Source organism: Ochotona curzoniae, unplaced genomic scaffold (genome assembly GCF_017591425.1).
Source record: "Ochotona curzoniae isolate NIBS_2020 unplaced genomic scaffold, NIBS_Ocur_1.0 scaffold_1852, whole genome shotgun sequence".
Lineage (NCBI taxonomy): Eukaryota > Metazoa > Chordata > Mammalia > Lagomorpha > Ochotonidae > Ochotona > Ochotona curzoniae.
In genome coordinates, this window is record NW_024467087.1 from 46793798 (window position 1) to 46803511 (window position 9714).

The 9714-nt window shown below is 38.8% G+C and overlaps 1 pseudogene; it reads right to left on the reverse strand.

Annotated features, from left to right (window-relative positions):
• Positions 1 to 5687: 5687 nt before the first annotated feature.
• Positions 5688 to 8760, reverse strand: LOC121169110 (annotated as a pseudogene).
• Positions 8761 to 9714: the final 954 nt, after the last annotated feature.

Genomic DNA, 9714 nt, shown 5'->3' on the forward strand with positions numbered 1-9714 from the left:
GGATCCCATATGGGCGCCAGTTCTGGTCCCGGCAGCCCCACTTCCCTTCCAGCTCCCTGCTTGTGGCATTGGAAGGCAGTCAAGGACGGCCCAAAGCTTGGGGACCCTGCACCCACGTGGGAAACCTGGAGGAAGTTCCTGGCTCTTGGCTTCGGATCGGCATAGCATCGGCCGTTGTGCTCACTTGGGGAGTGAATCATCGGATGGAAGATCTTCCTCTCTGTATATCCGTCTTTCCAATAAAAATAAAATAAATCTTTAAAAAAAAAGAAGTTCGGGCCCGGCGCGGTGGCGCAACTGGTTAAGGTCCTCGCCTTGCACGCCCGGGATCCCATATGGGCGCCGGTTCTAATCCCGGCAGCCCCGCTTCCCTTCCAACTCCCTGCCTGTGGCCCTGGCCAGCAGTTGAGGACGGCCCAAAGCTTTGGGACCCTGCACCCGTGTGGGAGACCCGGAAGAGGCTCCTGGCTTCGGATCGGCATAGCATCGGCCGTTGTGCTCACTTGGGGAGTGAATAATTGGACGGAAGATCTTCCTCTCTGTCTCTCCTCTCTGTATATCCGCCTTTCCAATAAATAAAAAAAAAAGAATAATAAAAATAAATCTTAAAAAAAAAAAAAGAAGTTCAAGGGGCCAGCGTTCTGACATAGTGAATTAAGCTGATTCTTGCAACACCTGCACATCATGTAGGCACTGACTGGAGCCTTGCTACATTTCAACCTAGCTACCTATTAATGGGCATGGAAAAGCAGTAGCAAACGGCCCAGGTACTCTGTACTACTCACATGGGAGACCTGTATGAAGCTCCTGGCTCCTGGCTTTGGCATGACATAGCCATAGTTTACTTGGCCATTTAGGAGTGTAGCAGTGGATGGAAGATGTCTCTCTGTTTTGAGCTCTCTTTGTCACCCTGTCTCTTTAATTTGCCCTTCAAATGAAAGAAATCCTAAAAAAAAAATTCAAACTGAAAATGTAATACATGAGAATGATCAACACACACACACATACACACACACACACAACAGACTAAAAACTTTTTCAAGGTTATCATGGATAATTTTATATATATCCTTATTTAAAAGAAAGGTCAATGAGTAACTAATGTGTTTTAAGTTAGAATACATTAAATTTATCTTACAGGTGAAGTAATATTTAAAAAATTATAAAATTCACTATCTCAAAGTAAAAAACTGCATCATTATAAGCATACATTTTTAAAAAGGATTTAATTTTACTTGAAAGGCAGATTTATAGAGACAAGCAGAGACAAAAAGATCTTCTGTCCACTGATTCATTCCTCCAGGGGATGCAACAAGCAGAGCTGAGCAGATCTGAAACCATGAGCCAGTAGCTTCTTTCAGGTCTCCTATGCAGGCACAGGGTCCCAATACCCTGGGCCAGGCTCTATTGGTTTCCCAGGTGACAAGCTGAGAGCTAGATTGGAAGCAGAGCAGCTGGGGCACGAACCAGTGACCATATGGGATCTCTGTGCATGCAAGGCAGATATTTAGTCGCTGAGCCATCATTCTGGACCTGGTTATGAGTATATTAATAAAGTGTTGTTACCATCACTATTTTCTTAATTTCATAATATTTTCACCTCTCCCCATTCAAAATCATGTATCATACAACCATTCCCAATTCTCCCCTTCCAATTAACTTATGGCAAACACGAGCATATTTTCAGCATTTATGAATTTACATGTTCAAGATATTACCTACCAGGACAATCATAAATATTTTTAAAGGTTTATTTATTTTTACTGGAAAGGCAAATTTACAGAGAGAAGGACAGAAAGACAAATATTCCACTCCCTGAATGCCTCTCACTGCCAGGGGAAGCAAAACCATTTCACCCATGTGGGTAACAGGATTCCAGGTACTTAGCCATCACCAGTGTTTTGCAAGTTCTGTGTCAGCAGGAAACTGAAATCCAAGAATAAGAAGTGGGGACTGAACTCAGGTATTTTGCTGTAGGATGCAGGAATCCCTGAAGCAGTGTCCATCTATTAATGCCAGGTTTCTTTTTTGATGTGTTGATGTTCTGAATTGATGGTGAAGACTGCGCAACTCTAGAATCAAATGAATTTGTTCACTTAAGGGAGTGAATATTATGAAATATGAAATTACATCACAACAAAGAGACACATAGGTTTTTAAAATACAGTAATTAATTGTTAGATTATGCATTAAATTTCTACAGATTTGAGGGGTTGTTTGTTGGTAGGCAGTTCAGTTGCCATTTGGTAATTCCTCATGTCATATTATACTGTCTGGGTCCAACTCTTAGCTTTGCTTCTGGTTCAGCTCAGGCTGGTGCATACTTTGGAAAGCAATGGACAATGGTTGTATTATTTGAGAATGTGTCGTGGAAGATCTCTTGGCCAAGGACTTTCAGGCATTTGTTGAGTGTATCAGTACATATAAGGTCTCTCTCTTTCTATCTCTTTCTGCCCCTGTCTCTCTGTATCTGTATTTCATTGCCCTTCAGACAAAATGAAAATAAACCTAATTTTTAAAAATCTATACTTTTAATCTTCTAAAAATCATGTGGGTAGAAACATATACATGTATACAACAACGAATATATCACTATAACAAGATATTTTATTTATATTACATAATAAATTTCCATGAAATAAATATTTTTTAAAAGATTTATTTTTATTATTTTTTTATTGGAAAGGCAGATATACAGAGAGGAGAGACAGAGAGGAAGATCTTCCGTCCGATGATTCACTCCCCAAGTGAGCACAACAGCCGATGCTATGCCGATCCGAAGCCAGGAGCCTCTTCCGGGTCTCCCACGTGGGTGCAGGGTTCCAAAGCTTTGGGCCGTCCTTGACTGCTTTCCCGGGCCACAGGCAGGGAGTTGGAAGGGAAGCGGGGCTGCCGGGATTAGAACCGGCGCCCATATGGGATCCCGGGTGTACAAGGCGAGGACCTTAACCAGTTGCACCACCGCGCCGGGCCCTCCATGAAATAAATATTGACATCATCAAGTGATTGCACATAGGTACAATATTTTCATAGAGACAGGGTATGCACTTGATTATAATCTCTTATTTGTCTTTTCAAAATAGTATACTGATTTGCTAGCATATTCCATGGGTAAGTAATGGGTTTTTGCTTTCTAATATTTTTATGGTCATTAATGAAAATATTTTGATATCTATAAATTATTGGTGGTTCTGTGGTTATTGTCGCTAATGATGCGAACTCATCTTGTCTTTGGGCAATTGGAGCCTTGTAAAACTGGGTTCTGAATTGTCTTTCTTCTTTTTCTTTTTTTAAACTGTGATACAACATTTTCTAATGTAAAAGTTATAATTTTAACCATTTAGACATACTTTTAGTGCATTAATTATAAATACATTGCTGAGCAGCAATCATCAATTTTATCTACAGAAAATTTTCATCTTCCCAACCTGTCCCAATTCTTCACCTTTACATAATGAATCTCAACATATTCAGTAGCAATTTTTCATTTCTGATGGCCATTTGGGTTAGTAGTTAAAATTCCTGATTACTAGATCAAAATATGTGGGTTTGACTGGCATTATGGCACAGTAGGTTAAGCTTCCACCTGCAATGGCTTCCCATGCAGGTAGTGATTTGTGTGGCATAGGAAACGTAGCAGGTACTTTGGCCCCTGCCACCATCATAGGAGACCTGGATGAAGCTCCTGTGATCTAGCCCTGTGCTGGTCAGAGTGAATCAGCACATGGAATCTCTCTCTCTCTCTCTCTATCTATCTTTCTCTATGCTTTTTGTTACTCTTAAGAAAAAAACAAAAGGTTTAAAAGGAAAATAGCTGGGCCGTGTCCCTGGCTCTGGCTCCTCCTTGCAGCTTTATGCTAATGTGGACCCTGGGAGGAAGCATGAAGACTCAGGTGGTTGGATTCCTAACCAACCACGTGAATTTGGACTTTGGGGTTAGTTTATGCTTTTTTTTTTTTTCCTTTTAATAACCCTTTGCCGCAAGCACTCAGAAGGAATCAAAGGATGGCAGTCTTTCCTCTTTTTTGTGTCTTCCTTTGTGTATCTCAAATAAATAAATGCATAAATAACCAGTATTTTAAAAAGTAGAAAAAATCCACATTTATTCTTCTCTTACTCCTTGGAAACCATGATTCCACTTTATTTTTCTGTGAGTTTGCTTGATCCTGTAAATGGATTCATAATATTTATCCTTTTATATCTGGCTTATTTCACTTAGCATAATGTCTTCAAGTTCCACTGTTTTTATATCTCATAATTCCCTTATTTTAAAAAAAAGTTTAATTATTCTTTCTTTGGAAGCTACAGAGAGAAGCAGAGACAGAGAGAGTGAGAGATTTTCATCTGCTGATTCACTCCCCAAATGGCAGTAACAGCCAGAGTTCAGTTGAAGCCTGGAACCAGGAGCCAGGATCTTCTGCTGGGTCTCTCATGTGATTGCAGGAGCCCAAGGCCTTGGACCATCCTCTGCTGCCTTCCAGGCACACTAGTAGGGAGCCTGATCAGAAGGGGAGCAGCTGGGGCTCAGCCCCGGGCCTACATATGAGGCTGGTGCCACAGGTGGTAGCTTTATAAGCTGTGCCACAGCTCTAACCCCTTAACATTCCACAACAAATCTACACTATTTTGTTTTCATCTGTATACTGATACCTGTCTTTTTTTCTCTGCCAGCTATTGTGAATAATGTTGCTATGAATGTTGGTTCTCAGATATTTATCCAATGTCTTCTTCAAATTCTCTTAAAACTTATCAAGAATTAGGAATTCTAAATTTTATAATATTTTACATAAGTTTTTAAAGGAACCAATTTATTATGTTCCACAAGGGCACTGTTTTGTATTTATACCAGTTTTACACAGAAGTAAGAGATTTTCCACTTTCTCCAAGACATCTTATTTTCTATTTTTGTTAATGGCCCCCTTAATGAATACAAAGTGGTATCACATTGCAGTTTCAATTTGCATTTCTCTGATGATTAATAATGTCAGAACATCTGTTCATGTGCTTATTGGTCATTTATATATCTTCCTAGGGAAATGAGTTTTCAAGTCAATTGTCCATTTTTTAAATTGAGCCATTTGTTGTTGTGTTTTACCAACCATTATATATTTTGAATGTTAACTCCTTATCATAGAAATGATTTGCAAATATTTCTCTGATTCTCAGGGTATAGTATTTATCTCTACTGTTGTCCTTTTGCTTTCTATCACATGAAGTTCCAGAAAAAAAGTTCCTCACTTATTCTGTTACTGTGTCTTTTTTATTCTAACCTCCACAATTGAGATGAAATAAATGTGTTCTTTTAGAAATTATTCAATCTCAAATATTCCTTTATAGAGGCACAAAGCATAGTACAAAACATCCTGAAGTTTTCTATCCCAATAGTTTATCTTATTTTTTAAAATAGAAATCTAATTTTATTGAACACAGGAATAGAAGGGATTTTGCTAAAATGGCACAAAGATGCTTGTCTCATGATGTTCAGATGTATAAGTAAATTTATATCCATACATAAACATTGCATTCAGACACAGGAGCGGTCTGCTGGATCTGTCAGGGCATGGTGATGGCACACAGCACGGCACTCCTTCAGCTGGGGACAGGATCCAACCAAAGCAACTTGTAAGCAGAGGCACAAATTTGGGTTTTACTCGGCATTTTCTGACAATGATGAAAGCTAATGTCACTAAATGTTTTCTACCTCTTAACAAAAATACAAGTAACAAAGCATTCTCATTAGGCCTTTTAGATTTTACATGAGAATGCAATATAACCCTTTCTGAAAAACCACGGTACTAATGAACATCTTTACAGGAAATGTTTAATAAGCATATTTTATTTAAATAAATCTTCCAGTAGGAAATGGAGAATTCATTGCCTTTACTTGGAAGGCTGTGTGAATAGTTAAAATTTATATATTTCAAGTCTATATATGCAGCTCACCAATATTCCCCTACTGGACACAGCAGTTCCTCATCTCAGCTGCCCAACTGTAAAGTCTCAGAATTCTGTGTATCATTTTGGCTTGTTTCTCTTTAGATTCTACCCAGGCTTTATTAACAGTTCACTTCATATCATCATCTCCAACTTCATAGATTTTCTTTAGAACATTCATGAACCCTTCATTAGGATCTGCTTCTGCATCGTATGAGGGCTTCTCCTTGTTGCATTGTTTTTCCGCCTGCATCTGTCAGTCCCATCATGTGTTTTCTGCTTTTTTCCTGCATAAGATTAAAACTGTACCTGTCTTGACATTTTTGGAACTGCCTTCCACAGAGATGGGTTTTAACAGATTGTTTACAATCATGGAGTAACTCTTGCCATTTAGATTCTTCACCAAAAGATCAAATGACCTCTCTGTGAAATGCACCTGCACATTCTCCAGAGGAACCTGGTGAACTCCGGTACGTGTAATGTAGATTTTCACAAACTTATCTGACTGATCCCATCCATAATTGCTGATTTTCACTGTGTACCCTGCTGTGATGGGAGCATCTGGCTTGTCACTGCCACAAGTTCTGCTTTTTCGTGTGTTCTACTGCATCTTGTTCTTACTTCAGTCTCAGTTTTGGCTTTTTCTGTTGTAAGGGCATCACGTACTCTTTTGCTAGTATGCTCTTCCAGTAACACTTTTACCTCTCCTAGATCTTTCCGTAGATCTTCCAAAGCTGAAGTTATGGCGGGGCTGGGTCAGGCAGCCAGGCAGGAGATGGACCAGGAATCAGCGCACCTTTGCCTAAGCTGGAGGCAGACCGCCTAGCCCAAAATTTTACTTAATTTTCTTGTCTTACTTGAAAATTTAAGCCAAGGTGATGAAAGCCATTAATAGATATGCAATAATGTTATGTAGTTTTCTTTAAATAAAATAAAAACAAAGACACACACACACACAGAAATAGAGCTTCCATATGAGCTGGAAATCCTGTTACTGGTTATATACCCTAAAGATGTGAATTCATTGTGACAAAGGGATACCTACTGAATATTTATAGCAAAAATATGGATTCAACAAAGTGTCAGCCTTTAGATAACAAAGTAACTGTGGCATACATACACAATGCAATACTATTCAGTTATGAAGAAAAAATGTGAAATTCTGTAGTTTTCAGCAAAATAGAACTGTAAGACATAATGTTGAGTGAAATAAAACACAGAATGACAAATTATTACATTTCTCAATTGTATGTGGATGCTGAAATTAAAACAAAACAAAAATTTAAAACAAAAACAGCATCTCAATCTGAGCACATCATGTTTATTGCTAAAGGCTGGATGGGATGGAAAGAATTGAAGTTTTTATGTTAAATAGGGGAAGTTGCTGTCATTGATCAATTGTGACAAAGATAATAATGTGAGATTTAAAAAGGATAGCAGGGATGACGAATATACATTAGTGCTTTCCCAAACTTTTTTTGTCAACGTTAAACATGGACCCGGTGTGATGGCTCAGTAGCTAAATCTTTGCCTTGTGTGCTCTGAGACTCCATATGGGTGCCGGTTTGTGTTCCAGGAGCCCTAATTCCCCCTCCAACTCACTGCTTGTGGCCTGGGAAAGCAGTAGAGGATGTCCCAAAGACTCGGGATCCTGCACCTGTGTGAAAGACCCAGAAGAAACTCCTTGCTCCTGGCTTCATATCAGCTTAGCTCTCACCATTGTGGCCTTATGGGGAGTGAACCAGGACACAGAAGATTTTGGGTGCCCAGCACCATGGCCTAGCAGCTAAAACCCTTGCCTTGTCTGCACCAGGATGTCATATGAGTACCGGTTCTGATCCCAACAGCTCCTCTTGCCATCTGGCTCTCTGCTTGTGGCCTGGGAAGGAAGTCAAAGAAGACCCAAAGCCTTGGGAACCTGAATCCATGTGAGGGACCTGGAATAGGCTCCAGGCTCCAGGCTCCAGGCTCGTGTCTTCAGATTGGCTCAGCTCCAGCCATTGTGGCCACTTAGGCAGTGAATCATCGGACGGAAGTTCTTTCTCTTTGTATCTCCTCCTCTCTAGATATCTGACTTTCCAATAAAAATAAATCTTTAAAAAAAGATCTTTGTCCCTTTGTCCAACCTTTTCTGTAAATCTGACTCTCTAAATAAATAAAATAAATGTATATCTTTAAACGAAAATTTAAATCTACTCTGAAATACAATGTAAAATTATGTCAGAATGTAACTGATAACTGGAAAATTGCATCTTCACAAAGTACCCACATAATGATGAAGCAGTGACTATCATTTCACAGGGCATCTAAATTCATCTCTTTTTCATTTTTATAATGAGATGAAATTTGACATGTTTAAATTAGAAAAAAATTGCAGTTTGAAAAATAACTGGCCTATACATGTTTATGGATTCCACTTAATAATTTGGTACATGTGTGGTGTACAATCAGGATAAATATATCTCATCAAACAATTAACATTTGTTTATGGAGAAAAAAATCCAATATCCTATCTTCTAGATTTTTGAAAACATTTAGGAAAGCATTACATTATCTATAGTCACACCATTATACAATAGAGCTCCAAAATATTTACTACTGCCGGCTACAGTAACCATCAATGGTTACTATCTAACTTAGTAACCATTAATCAACCTTTTACATATACTCCTCCCTACCATCTCCAGTCTCTGGTAATTATCATTTTACTTTTAATTTCTATGAAATCACTTTTTTGAAGGATTCCACTTCACTGAGATTATATGATATTTATCTTTCTTTTCATGCTTTAATTCACTTACCATAATGGCCTCTAGTTTCATTCATGTTGTCGCAAATAAAATGGTATGCATTTGATGGCTGAGCAACGTTCTATTGTAAATAGGTATCACATTTTCTTTACCTATTTACCAGTGGGTGAACATACAGCTTTTTTCTGCTCCTTGGCCATTATGAATAATGCTGCAATGAATATGGGATTGGAGAGTTTGCCTCAACAGACTGACTTGACTTTACACAGGAGACGGATTGCCAGATCCTATATTAGATCTATCTTTAGTTTTGTTGTTGTTGTTGTTTTGTTGTTATGTTTGTTTTGTTTTGCCAGATTGTTCCGCATAGTGCTTTACTAATTTATATTTCTACCACCAGTGTGTAAGCATTCTTTTTTCTCCAAATCCTCTTCAACATCCTCTTATGCCTTTCTGACAATAACCAATCTAACTATAGAGTGATGATAGCTAATTGTAGTTTTGATTTGCATTTTCCTGATGTTTAGGATGTTCAACATATTTTTCCACATGCTTGTTTCCTATTTTTCGCCCATCCTTTGAGAAATATCTGTTTAAATATACTCTCTATTTTAAATTATACTGAGTTTTTTTTTTAAGATTTTTTTTTTTAATTGCAAAGTCAGATATACATAGAGGAAAGACAGAGAGGAAGAGCTTCCTTCCGATGATTCATTTCCCAAGTGACTGCGGCAGTCAAAGCTGAGCCGATCCAAAGCCAGGAGCCAAGAGCTCTTCTGGGTCTCCCAAATGGGTGCAGGGTCCCAAGACTTTGGGCCATGCTCAACTGTTTTCCCAGACCACAAGCAAGGAGCTGGATGGGAAGTGGGGCCACTGGAATTAGAACTGGCGCCCTGACACGTTCAAGGTGAGGACATTAGCCACTAGGTCACTGTGTCAGTCCCAATACTTTGTGAGTTTTATGATTTACAAACACTTTCTGCCATTCTGTGGGCAGTCCCTACATTCTGTTAATTGTTTATGTTGCTGT